At 41.2% G+C, this 14,332-nt stretch overlaps 1 protein-coding gene across 1 annotated transcript in view; it reads left to right on the top strand.

Annotated features, from left to right (window-relative positions):
• Positions 1-14,332, top strand: part of LOC147223552 (insulin receptor substrate 1-B) — a 47,855-nt gene that overhangs the window by 32,676 nt on the left and 847 nt on the right. The window lies entirely within an intron of this gene.

Genomic DNA, 14,332 nt, shown 5'->3' with positions numbered 1-14,332 from the left:
ACCAATGGGGCCATCCTTCAACTTGGTAACAATTGCTCAACTCCGACTATAGGCTAAACACACACACAGCCTTCATTTCAGTTACCTAATGACGGACCCTGCGGTGGGGTCCGCACTTCCCCCGCCAGACTGCAGCTGTCGGCCCGTCACGATCAGGAAGCCAAAACTGACAGAGAATCAAGACTTGGATTTCATTTGAGAGAAAACATTGTTCAATTTGCACATGTGGACGCAGAAGTTTTATCCCGACCCCCGCCCTCCCGACACACACACACACACAACTCATCCGTCACTCGCTGGAAAACGAACAAAAACTAGACAACGGCCGGCCCCCTCTGCCTTTTCTTATGTAATTCATCAGGGCAGATCGAAGGGAGCAGCCGAGATGTTTGCTCACCACTGCTATTAACAGCCCGAGAACAGTCGTTAACCTTTAGAGCGCAGCCTCGCCTCCACGTCACCTCGGCGTCAGCGCTGGACCTTGGTAATACTGCTAACAGCTTCCTGTTCTTTGCGGCATTTTCTTGATTCAATTGCCTAAATTGCCGGAGGCACAGGATGTGTGTGTGCGATGGCGAGGAGTCGTGCATGCGCACATTGGGTTTTTTTTTTTTTTTGGATTTAATGGAAGCTGTGTTCCTGGGATTTTAAGCAGATTTCTTGCAGCAGGGTACATTTTGCGTTCATGTGCTATAAAAATGAGTACATTACATGACGGGCCATTTGACAAATGCACAATATAGCGTGATTAAGGTTGGTTTTTTTTTTTGTCTGCTTTCGTACAGAGATGTGAGGTGTTCTGGCTTGGCAGTTTCTCGAGTGGAAGTTAAACATTTTTCATGCATTATTTCATCACAGGGATATTTTACTCTTTGTGTACGGCATTGACCGTCTTCAAACCGACTTAACTTCTATTTTCGAACCGCCAGATTAAACCGTTTAAATACATTTCCTCTCTGTTTTTTTTTTTTTGTTTGTTTTTTTCGGAGATGAAATGCAGCATGCGGCGGTCATAATTCCAAGTACCCTCTTCTTCCTCAATTTAGCTTTTCTGTCCAGGGACAGAAACTGAAACACTTACATCAGCAGAGGACCGACAGGTTTGTTCTGGAAAACGAATTACCTCTGCTCCTGCAAAAACTGGCATCCTGTCGCAGAGAGGCACGGAAAAACATCTCAAAGAGTGCATATTATGCTCGTTTCCACCTCTATATTTTTATTTTTATGACTTCTAGAATGGCTTTGCATGATTGAGTTAAAAACATCCTAATTATACTGGTCCTTAATGCGGCAGGCATGTACTTAGTGGGCGTGCTGGGACCAGATGCAGATGACCAAATATACGACATTAAGTTCATGTCATCTTTAGAAAGAGATGGATTTCGAGGTAGTCTGGAGCCCAGGGTTTTTTTTTTTCATTCGGGTTGGCCAACATTTAAATTTTTTTCAACCCCTTTATATGTTTGCCCACGTTCATTATGTGTCAGAAAATGTGGACAAGCTCCCTTTTTAAATTCAGTAGTTAAGCGGTCGGTAATTCAGTCATATTAAATTATCGTTAGAACCCAATCTGAATGAATATGTTTTAAGGGAAGTCGAAGATTTTGGCCAAGAAGGTACATTTCCATTTGGACGTTAAGCTAAATAGCTACTGTTCTTCACCTCTGGCAGAATTTGTTTCCTTACCACTCGAGCGCTTTCACCTTTTTGTTTGCCAAATATAAATGATGCAGAAACCTGCACACACTGGCACCTTGTTGGTCAGGTTCTGATGGTTTGTGAGCACAAGTGTCTGCACTTAGACTCAAATTTGTTCACGTATGCATTCAAGTCCTGCTTTATCCAGTATTCCTTGCTAATCTGCTCGGTTTTTCCTGACTTTGTTGGCAGAAGTTGTATTTGCATTCATTTTTTTTTGTTCCCCTTAAATAAGCTTCCACAATTACACCATCAAAGTGCGTTTCTCTCACCTCTATTCAATTTATCGTCTCCCTCTTTAAACCCTGCCCCCGGAATCTAAGTTTTATCAGTCAATTCGCAGTTAATCCTTATGACCCAATTTAGCTGCATTTCTAATGTGTCGCGAACTTTCAAACCAAATTTCAGCACCGCCCGGTGGAGCAGAAATCTGATCTGAATGGGGGTCAGTGTTGCAGCTCAAAGGGCCACTAAATGTTACGCCCCACATCCCCCAGCCTCAAATAAGTCATGCAACATGATAATGCCACTTCCAACAGGTTGCTTACAAAAAAAAAAAAAAAACATGAAACAGAAGATAAAATCCCCAGCCTCCGTGTTTGAAGTCTTTGGACTTCATTCATTAACTCATGGTCTAAGTAGTCCGGATGTGTTAGGGGCAAAGAATTCAAGTCACTTTTCGGCGGGGGTTTTCCACATTTCCGTCAAAATGATTATAAATCTGCAGAGCCTCTCGGGCAGCGGGGCCAATGTGATGCTGTCTCTCGCGGCCTCTTGGCGTCCACTTCTCGTACGTTAAACGTCTCCGTGTAACAGCAGCAGACAAGGCCTGCAGGCGCGCTGCGGCGTGACGTCGTCCGGGGATAATCTATTAGTCATTCAGTTAGAAAAAGTTTGAGATTTAATGTGACTCATCTTCACTTTAAAAGATATATTTTCCACGTGGCCCTTTTTTAGGAGAAATCAGTAGGGTCAACAAAAGGGTAGAAAAAAAAAAAAGGGAGAGCCAAGACGGATTATTCGGGTAAAGTATGTAAGTATATAAACGATGAATGACGACACAGTGTAGCAGCTGTGCATTATTTTACACTTACTCACTTATTAGGGAGTATTTTTAATGTTTTTTGAACTAAATTGTCATTAAAAGGTAACTTGGATTGTGCTCAAAATGTCTTTTCTTATTGTGGACAGTCACAGAAGAGAAGAAAAGGCTGAATTCCAAGTGAAATGTTTTTGCGGTGAAGGGTCAGGTTGTTTTTTTTTTGAGGAGAGAAAAAAAAATCCTATTTAAGTTAAAGAGCAAGCTGTTTGTCCTCTTATGTTTTCGCGGAAACTTCCCAGAGACCCATCTCCGGCATTGCAATTATACCCTCGGAAAACATCAACACAATGTTCTTCTGCACCTCTGACCGTTAAACGCATCACATCCAGGAGACGCTGGTTCTGTTTACTCATCGGTAACACCTTGTCAGGAGCAAACAAGATATAGAGTGTATGCGATGTGGAGGCTCAAGAGGGCTCGAAGAGGATTGCGGCTCAATCTATACGTGCACGTCATGCACAGACTGACAACGCCGTGTGTGTTCCTGCTCAGTTTCATTGTGCATTAATGAAATTGTTTGTATTCCTGACCAGTGTCCGCCCAGGCGAGCTGGAAGAAACGTGATATGTGTGCCACTGTGATATTTTTCCTTTCTCACACTGTTGCCTGTATTTGCCTGTGAGGTTGGTGGTCATTAGATGTGTGTGTGTGTGTGTGTGTCCACTTACGTTCCCGTTCTTTCCCCAGGGAAACGTTGACAGCGAGGCTTTTTGCAACCCAGCACTATCTGAATATGAATCAACACATCTTGTCCAAAACAACACATGGCTAGATGCAGAGCCGTGGATAAGACGTGCGTCACCGTGCGCAACATTTACATTTCATGAAGTCTTTGTGTCCGTGGTGGTTTTTCTTGATGAAGCATTTATGACATTATAGTTATACAGTGAAAGAAAAGACAAATTTTCTGTATTTGTGTTTGTTTTTAAATATTACACTGCAGTAATCTATTTGCGCAACAAGCCACAGCTGTCACCGTGCTACTCGGCCCTACAATCAACACACACACACACACACACACACACAAACACACACCCTATTTTCCAAACAGCTCGCAGTCCAATGACTCACACATCACACACACGACCAGCAAGTCTTTTACGAGTACCGTCTGATACTTGGATCTTTATTTACGACTTTAACTGATGTCTTTGCTAACATCTTTATTTGTTTTCTTGTTTGTTTGTTTGTTTGTTCCATAATAGCACACACACACAAACACACAACCGTTCGCCCGGCAGGGCTTTCACATCCAAACCACTCAGGTTCATTTCTTAATACATCAAACTTGCACTTTCTGCCATTGCTTTTCTTTTTCCGTAAGTTGTGTAATCCATCATAGTGAGCAGGCGTCCGGTAACCTTTTTTTTTTTTGGCTTTTTTTGTTTTTCACTTAGTTAGAATTGCAGATTCATTTGAAACATCTGCACCAAACTGCCGTTCTCTTACTTTTAGAACAGACTTGATGATCAGTGTAAGTGACTGTGCACGATGTGACTGCATTCAAAACTTGAGTTGTATAAATTCCAAAATGGTGATATAATTTTTTTAATTATTATGCAATAGTAGAGATTTTTTGTATAATTTGGCTCTTTGTAAATTCATAATAGATGTGAAAACAAAACAATACTAGTAGGATCGAAGGGATTGTGGGGATGTTTATATTTTTAATGATTGGAAAAGGTATACTTTCTCTTATCTAATGAAGGGTGCATTATAAATTACTCTAAAATTCACATTTACTAATTTCATTTTGATATCAATTATATGGATAAATGTGTATTTGAAAGATAAAACTTTCCTTGGTTTTGAAGGACATGTGTTTTCCAGCTTGTTTTACTTGAAAAATGCACAAATATATTTGAAATCTGGCACAACAAAATTGCACTTTGCTTCAACTCTGCACATCAAACATGCTGTCCCTTTTAGTTATTTGTGTTTTTGTGCGCTATATAATATGAAAATAGTGGTAGTATAGAAATAGCTACATGTAAATATTCCAACTATCTTAAACGCGGGGAATGAATTTCACAGTCGTCTGCAAATAGACCTTAGAGAATGTTGGTTTATGTGTTGTGGTTGCATCAATGTCGTTGTAATGTGTGGAAATCCAAATGGATTATCGAGTAGGATTTTACTATGCTAAAAGCTTAATGTTTCTTTGAAAGGGAGTTTTACTTATTTATTGAAAATGATAGCTCTTGTAGCTTAGCAAGTGATACATGGACACGCAGCTTGGTCTGGCACGATTCACAATACAATCCCTGTTATTTGTCCATTCTGACAGAGAGTGTGACTCAATTAAGGCGGTCTCTGTTGTGTTACAGTTTCAGGTTGAAATGCCTTTCATATTGTCCTACTTTTCAATATGTTTTTTCGTCTTCTTAAATGATTAAACTTGACTGCTCTTTTCATCGCCCTGTAGAACAATGAAGCGGTTAACATGCAACGCAAATGATGCTGCCTCGCCTTATGTTTGCTAAAAAAATGCCAGTTTACTCTTCCATAGAAATTCAGTGCTAGCACTTCTGTTGGTGACATATTCAGTCAAATATTTACTGTTCTTTTAGCTCTTTGTCTGTTGTCAAAAACACTAATGGGAAACATAAGTGTGACTTTAGCTGCAGGAGTTGAGTGATGGCTGTGTCAAAGTAACCCTTTTGAATTTGGACACAAAAAGTAGATTCATTGTAGGCATAAATGTGGGGATTAGCACCACCGCCCCCCACATGGTGTCAAATCCAATTTGCTGGAAACAAGCCAGACAGAAAAGCACAGTTTGTCAAAAAAAAAAAGGCTTGTATCGCCAACTGCGTAGCAAGTTTAAAGCAAAATGGACAGGGCTTTGTGTCCAGAGGGGGCTGACATGTGCGTTGGAAGAAAATTCATCATTTTTTTATTGCTTGAAGAATCTCTAGAGTCCTTATGGATAAATGTATGAAGTGCATGTCCGCCAGGTCTGGCTGTCCACCCACAGACATCCACGTTTATTCACACACTCACACCGACTTTGTCAAATACTCACATTCACCTGCGCATGCATGCACATTCCATCTCAGTCTGTCAGTGTTTGCACACACACGCACACACACTCATACACACCTCAAGTCATTTCCCCTGAATGCAGAGTGCTTCCTTTATAAAGCAACATGTAACTTAATATAGCTCGGCCTCCATGGTGTGTCTGTTATGGTGGGGCAAGAGAGTCTCTATTAATAATTACACAATCGCAATCATCAGACTGGAGCAAAGGCCCGGGGTTGGCCACGTGGACGCACGCTCTAACACAGATTGGCATCTGTTTCTAAACAGATGGACAAGATTTCCAAATGCAATCCAGATTCCACACTGTCAGCGCCCCCAGTCTTTTGAACCATCCAGAGGTTTGTCCCTCATTACCGGTTCCCTCCTAACTCATACAAAATATTCAGAGATGGCAAAACAGTTCCCTGTGTTTTTGAAATGATTAATAACCCTGGAATGACAACGATGAAACATCAGCTCGACTGGGCTTGTGTTTTTTCAACCTGCGCCTCGAAATAGAAATGTGACTTGACACTTGATTGCCTCCTATCGCTGTGTTTTTAGTTTTATCAGCGTTACTAATTTTGGAGGCTCTACAAGAAAAATAAAATTGAGCCATCTCGTGATCATTTGCCTTTCAAGAAATATTTTTACTCAAATGAAAAATAACTACTTATCCTGAGGCCTCCAGATATTCACAAGTTTAAAAAAAAAAATTGAAGAGATACCACAATGCAATCATTCACTTTTATAGTATTCCAGTGTTCATTGAAAAATGTTGTGATGGAACGATAGTAGCACATTATCACATCATCAGATTTATATATTTCATACATTTTAATTTACCTTAGGTCGTGGTGCAACAAGAGTTATTAAAGTGTCTCTTCTTATAAAATTATATTTTTACATAGATAAAGCTGTAATGTCATGCTGTTATATCAATTTATGGCGGATATACTACTCGACATGATACTCATCCAAGTGCATACCATCCTAATTAACCTGGGAAGTGACATTCATTAAAAAAAAAAAAAAAAAAAAAAGGGTAGGGCTCAACGATAAAACATTAACAATTAAATCTGTAACGTAAGGGCCCTTTTTTTCTTTGTTTTCATTCTTGCGTGACTTTCCAACAGTGGACTGCGGTTTAGTGGGAAATAAACCTCATTCTGCCCGTCGAGCCAATGGCTCCCCGTTCTTTAACCAACCAACGGTTAACATCACGCAATACGATGCCTTGTCTTAACCGTACGTGAAATAAGAAAAATACCCCACTGTTATTATTACCGTACTTAGATCAAACACATGTAAAGCAGAGCTAGGAAATGTCTCGGCAGTAACTCCACTGCTGTTTAATGATACAACGGCATCTTGTGTTTCAGTGTTTCAGCCTGTCTGTCCACGTCAGAGGGCAAGTTTAAAGTGGCCACCCGGCATTCTGTGAAAAGCCTTACTCAGAAGTAAAGACCCCACCTGCTAACACTATCACTCTTTATGTCACTTACCCCAAAGACATCAACTCTGTGTGTGTGTGTGTGTGTGTGTGTGTGTGTGTGTGTGTGTGTGTGTTTGGAGGCCATCCATTGGCAAAAAAAAAAAAAAATCAGAACCGCTAGAGCAACGTGACACAGAGTGAAATCAGCGGTTTGAGTCAGCAAACATGGAAAGTTTGTGTGTGTATGTGTATATGTATGTATGTATGTATGTGTATGTGTGTGTGTGTGTGTGTGTGTATGTGTGTGTGTGTGTGTGTGTGTGTGTGTGTGTGCAAGTGCAATTGCAAGTGCGATGGAAAGAGACACAGAGAGCGGATGAGGCAACAGTCTCTAAACCCTTCAGTCCCATTGGCTTTTCGCACCAAGTGTCCCGTCCAGGGACAGGACGTCCCTCGTCACATTTCAGTTGACGAGTTAGTGTGTGTTGCACAAGGACTATCACATTTGAAACCCCTTTATTTTTAACTACTTGCGAACATTTTTGTTTAAACACAAGGGGGCTTTGATGGGGTTTGTTTTAAGTAGTTACCTCGCAAAGGAAAACATATCCTCTCCCCCCCGAGGATAATATTTGACTCGTGGACCTACGATGGAAATACTTGACTGTGAAACACAAAATGCTTTTGCCATGTGAGCTGTGATTACAACCGTGCGTCTTCACGGACACTTTAATACGTTGAAAATACTTACTCATACACTAATACGACATTTTCTGTGCTAATGACCACTGCAGGCAAACAGCTATATAAAAAGGTACGCTGAAGTCAAAAATATTTTCCTGGCAGGCTACTGCGGGACATTTCCTGAATTGAACTTAATCAATTTTTAAAGGTTACTTTACTGTCAGAAATAACTGCCTATTAATTTTCCATCAATGCATGCATTGTTTAATCAGAGATAAAAAATTGATTTGAACTTTGCTCTGGACTTGATCGCGCTTTCTCTGTAAATCACCCATTGCAAAAGCTGGAACATTTGCAACACACACACACACTTGAACACTTATGAAGCAAAAGCTCAGCCCATCATCTGGCTTCCCTTCTTTAAAAAACATTTGCGTTGGAAGTAAATTGCTTTAAAAAAAAAAAAAAAAAAAATTGAATCTGTAATAGGGACATTGACCTGTTATTATGCCCTGTTGATAACACATCTACAGTGAATGTTCAAATTTTCCTCAAGAAACATTTAACAATACAAGGATGCGAGCTGCACTGGGGGCAGTGAATGTGCTTCTCCCACAAATGTGTGGTTTTTCTCTTCCCATTTTCTCCCCACTCAGCACTTCTGTTCTGTCTCTGTCTGTCTCTTCCTGTCCCCACACATTCCATCCCCTCTGTGTGCCATAACACACCCACTCGGGCTCTCACACTGCATTGCTGCATAATCAAACTTGCAGGCAGGCAGTTGTCATGTTTTTGAATATAGACAAATATATATATAGCACTTATACAAAAACCAAACAAAATTGCAACATTCAATTAACAGTTCATGTTTCACAACTCTCTGCATTTCTCATAATCCTCTTTCCATCATTGTTTTCTATACGATTTTTGCAAGAGTGGACCCTCGCGCTTCCAATGGTATGCTCCTGTACATACTCACATATTTAAAGACAAACACATTTTGCCATAGCAGTTTATCGCGTAGGAGTGATTGACAACGTCACAGTAACAGCCTGGAGAGCTTGTGTGTGTGTGTGTGTGTGTGTGTGTGTGTGTGCAACAAAAACATGCAGGACTCGTCTTTCAACCTGCTCTCCCATGCAAACAGGATGCCGAGAAGTCTCGCACAGATCATTGACGGAAGATTCATCAGAGCTTTTAGATAATATCCTGCGTTTGTCTCTCCACTATAATTTGGATAATTATCTAATTCAAAACCCTGCGGTACATTTAACAAGCGCAAGTGGCTTTATTTCACCTTTCATAAACTCACGCCGTAGATAAGACACTGTTGTACAAGGGATTTTGACTTCTCTCCCATATAACAATGACTGGCACAAATATGTCCTACTTCTGTTGAGTTCTCCTTTGGCCCATATTTAGCTTGGAATGACTCTGGGCCAGCGTGGCCACCTAAACTGAGCTGTGCATCGACCCACGTCTGGGCCGCATCTGGGCTTCTTCTGGCCCACTTGGCAGGTGCCAAAACCCAAGTCTAGATTGGCTCATTTACATCAGGGCCACAACTGGCCCATGCAACAACTGCCGGTGCCAAACTGAGCCGCAAGTTCACGGAAGAGAGGGGGTTTTGAAATAATGGATGGCTAAAAAAAACAATAAATGAAAACACCAAGTTGGTTGTCAGTCTTTTCTTTATCTGATAAATCTTCTATTTTATTTACAATTTCACCATTTTCTGGAGGAAAAAAACATTCTTCTAGGAAGCGTGAGGAGGAAAAAAAAAAAGCATAATGTCTTATCCGTCAGTGAATCCCAAAACAAATAAGCGGGAACTTTTATCTAATAAGGAAATCGAGTATTTGTTCAGTCAAGATACTTGTTAAAAATATGAAAAGTCTGACCACCTCGCAGCACACAGGAGAAACATTGTGCTCTCTGTCATACCGGGAAGACTGCTGCTGAAGATGTCCTGGAAAAGTCCTAGAACAAGAAAGAAAAAAAAAAACAAAAACAGTGTGAACCCACTGAACTGATTTTTGAGCCGCCTATAATTATTCTAACCAATGCTTAAAGGATTTTGCTACTTGAATAACATTTTTTTAATTTCATAAAAGAAAACATCAGGTAGTCGTTTCAAAACAGTAACAGATGCCGAGGCAGGGAGTCAATGTAGAGCCTTGTATTCGGGAAAGGTTGCCAATATTCTTAGTTATAACAGTCACTTCTTAATGGTGTTCTTTGTTTGAGGCACTTAGTGACTGCAACTTTATGAATCAGCTGAACCTCTTTTCTGCCTTGTTAACGCCTACGGTAGTCAGGTTTGATCCTCCAAGATAGATTTTGAGGTAGATTATCAGTTTAACCAAATTGTCATCCACGGATGTGCCAGTGAATGACAAGTGCCGTGAAAACAGACACTGTGGTGGGAGTGATTATATCTCTGTAACTGACAGACTCTCTGGCGTCATTGACACAGGAGCTATCCTGCTGGTTGTGTCTGCCTGCGCTCATTCCTTATTTCTGCAGCTGCCTTGATGCCGATCCCAGGCTCATGTTGCGCCGTTGTACCTCACACGGCCTGCGTGCACGAGAGATGATTCAATGGAATCAAGTATAATAACAGTGCAGGAGGATCACAAGAGCTAAAGCTGCTGGCTCTGAAAACATGCTGCCATTGTGGAAAAACAGTTTGAGTAGAATTGCTGGGATTTTTACATCCTTATAATTCTTTAATAGTCTCCAGAAGAGAGATCTTTGCCGCCCTCGGTGTTTGGGTCAAAGGTTACGGGCTACAGAGTAACAGTTGGAAGGAATTTGGTATCTTGCGCAGACACCTCTGCAGGGTGGATGCTTGCTGAACCAGTGTCCCGTGGTTAAAGAGCATTCTAGCAAACCGCAATTTTTTTTTGCTTGATTGCAAAGCGCAAATCAACACATCCAGGAAGTAGTGTATTTTCTGACCTGGAGCGGGGGACACACTGTGATAAACCTCTACCCTTTAATAGATTTTTACTACAATTATAAAAGGAAACTGCAGATGTGATGCATGTTGTCAGTGAATTTGCATCTACACTAGTCTACACTACACACATTGGGTATAATATACGTATCTTTGCCTATCATTGCAGACTTTATATCCTTTAAATGTACTTTTCTTGATCGATTAAATGGTCTCGCCTAACGTATGCATCGTGCCTTATGTACTTAAGAGTACTGAATTGTGTAATATGTGGTTCACTGACAGCATGAGTCCGGTCTAGTCTATGCAACACTTTCTTTGAGACGTGCCGAAGGATTAAGATTTCAAAATACTTCAAGAAACCCCCAACTTCCTCCAAAAACATGCCTCATCATGGCACATTTACACCTGCATGAGAAAATCATCAGTGTGTTGTCAACATTCGGATGTTTGTAGGGTTTCGCTTTTCTTCTCCCGCTCTTATCTTTCCATCAACTTCCTAAATACTGATAGCCAAATCCGACAGGCACACGTTTCTGCATGTCAGTTGTGCGGATTTTATAACCAAATGTACATGTTTGCACACGCTGATCACTGCTGCAGATAAGACCTGCCATCAGTAGCGGAAACAAAAAGTGTGGAGCCCCCAGCCAGAGAAACTGAGGGTCAGCAGGTGCAAACCTGGTTAATAGGGCACATTAACAGGCATGACATGCTACGATATCGTCTTCAAACCTTGTCTTAGCTCAGCTATCCACGACATGATGGCTGTGAACCTCCACAGAAACATTTAAAAATCATAAATTTAAAAAATATTTCATTTTCATCACGTTTTTGATGTGTTTCTTCTCCTTAGAAGAGGCACACAGAATCCTGGAATCCCGGTGTTTTAGAAATCCCCCCCTTTTAGCTTTTTTTGCTGAACATTTGCTGATTTATAGCAGTGTGTGTATGGGGTTACCATTCTATGACTGGACTGTATTTTCAGTTCAGTTGCTGGTTCCTTTCCCTTCCAAAGCGTCTGTAATATGACCCCGGGCCAGGTGACACCAGATCGACGGATGACCCTTTTCGCCCCCATCCTCTTGGTGCAGCGATGATTTCTCATGGGAGCAGGTTCCGACCCGGCCTTTGAATATAGAGTTGATAAATACCTGAGACTAATCCGGTGTCAGTGGGTTTTTTGACCAGAGGAAAGCTGTGTTTGAGATGTTCCCTCAATAACTAAAACACAATGATGGTCTCCATTATATAACTTTGTTTGTGTCGTGTTCTTTTTCCAAAAAAAAAATCATCAAAAAAATGTGGTCATTAATTTTAAACCCTTTTCCAGCAAAAACTCAATGTTATTGTTTTTTTTTTTTTGGGCCATGCCTTTTTCGTGAATTTATTTCAATTTGCAATCATTGCAGTACTTTTCCCCAGCACACATATTGGAACAAAGGAAATAAATTACCCCAAAATCCGCAAAGAAAAAGTATGAAACTTAAGCAGAAATTTAGCAGTTGCATAAAAAAGAAACATGTTTAAGATCAATAAATCATTTTTAATCTTCCTCAGATTCTTGTTCAATTTGCTCTAACTGGAGGTATAACAGACCCACTCTGTCTGCACTCCCCAGCCCCCATCACCCCCCATCCCCTACACACACACCCCAAAAAAAATTAGCCTGAGCTGATGAGTGGCCAGTGGATCCAGTGACTCACATTGCATTGCTTTGGTTCTTGTGGCCGATTCACTGCATGAAAATGACACACTGCAATGCTTAACTTATGAGTGGAGAACAAGGTGGTTTTCAATTTTTAAGCAGCCCTGGGTTGAGATGTCACAAAGACCCCGAGTCCCCTATTTGCACGCACACACGCACGCACACACACACACACACACACACAGACACACACACTGAGGCTCGAGACAGTTATCGGTCAGATATGGTGCGCAGAGTCAGATAAGCCTGTCTTGCCTCCTAATTTCAACTGTCTGGAGGGGGAAAAAAAAAACAAACAAAAAAAAACACATTTTCACCCACACGCTTCCACTCTCACTTATTGCATCTATTAGAAAGAACAGGGAAAGGAAATGAATGAAATCGATAGACCAACCGGCAAGGGAGGGTCAGACTTATGATGTATGTGGAAGCAGGAGAAAGTGATAGCCGGTATGTATTCTAATGTAGAGCACGCAAGTCAGTGAATTAACACGAGGTTGTGGCTTGCCGACTTTTAGTATGATTCTGTGTATAATTTAGCACGTCTACGTTTGGAGACAGGGTGTCATTATCCTGGTAAATATAGTGTCTTCCTCTGTGTTTCATGTGCGTTTTGCACGTGTGTCCAACGCAGAGCACCAGTGCGTATTCAGCATGTCTCCAACGGTCCCTTTGGTTGGCCGACTTGATTGTTTTTGTTGCTGTTTTTGAGCTGGCCCGGCCGGCTAGCTAAATGTGGGAGTCGCTCCGCTCCACTCCTCTCCTCTGCTGCGTTCTGCTTTAGGCCGTCACGGCTTGGCCGGCTGGCGGGATCGTCTGAGGGAGACTAAATATAGCTCACTGCACCAGGAAGAAGACAAACTGGAGAGTGGGAGGGGCGTAAATATAGAGTACCCCCATGCAATTAGAGACTCAAGCAGTTTTGGGAAAATTTTAGGGAATGGGACAGAGGATGTTCTTTCTGAGCATGTTCTCGTTTCATGTGTATTTGCTGTTTTGGCTCTCGGTGGCCTGAATGCCTTCAGTGTGACTCATCCTCTTTTGACAGAAAGTAACCCTGTTACAATTGCATTGACTAATAGATGAGTAATAATTGCGTTAGGGTTTGTCTTTTTTTTTATGCGCCCTTTTATCAAAACATTTATAGATAGTCAGTCTATTTTAGTTATATAGTGTTCAGTAATGCCCTAAAGAGATTTTGAACAGGTTTACCAACCTAGCATCCGAGCTCCCTAATCCCTATTCTCCACATAGGTCTGTGAACCTATGCGATTTACCTGGAAGCCTATTTATCCCAATGGGAGCCTCCATGATCTCCAGGCTGTTTGCCAGAATTCTGGTCTATTTTTGCTTGCCTTCTTCAGTCCACTCTTTATCTTGACTGCACGGAAAACACATTTTTTGAGTTTGATCATATTTGATTCGAGCCTGAAATCAACCAAATGGCTGTTTCCTGTTTGTAATTTTGCAACTGTTGATGTTCATTTATCCTCCACACATTTATCCTCAGACTTAAGATCATCTTGTGAGAAGAAAGTGTCCTCTTGTGAAGTGTAAAGTATATTTATATTACGGACACCTAATGCAAGCTGTTGATGACCATCATTTCATAAGAGACGGGTAGTCAGTGTGCCGTGTGGCATCTTATGACTTTCAACCAACTGAATATGTGGGATGAGTAACAGAGGCTGATCACAGGGAGGTTCAAAGTTAAAGTAGCAA

The sequence above is a fragment of the Fistularia commersonii genome, chromosome 19 (genome assembly GCF_037954325.1).
Source record: "Fistularia commersonii isolate RoL2024-O1a breed Wild chromosome 19, RoL_Fcom_v1.0, whole genome shotgun sequence".
In the NCBI taxonomy this organism is placed as follows: domain Eukaryota; kingdom Metazoa; phylum Chordata; class Actinopteri; order Syngnathiformes; family Fistulariidae; genus Fistularia; species Fistularia commersonii.
Note: the sequence above shows the minus strand (reverse complement) of the source record. Positions and strands in the feature narration are given on the sequence as shown.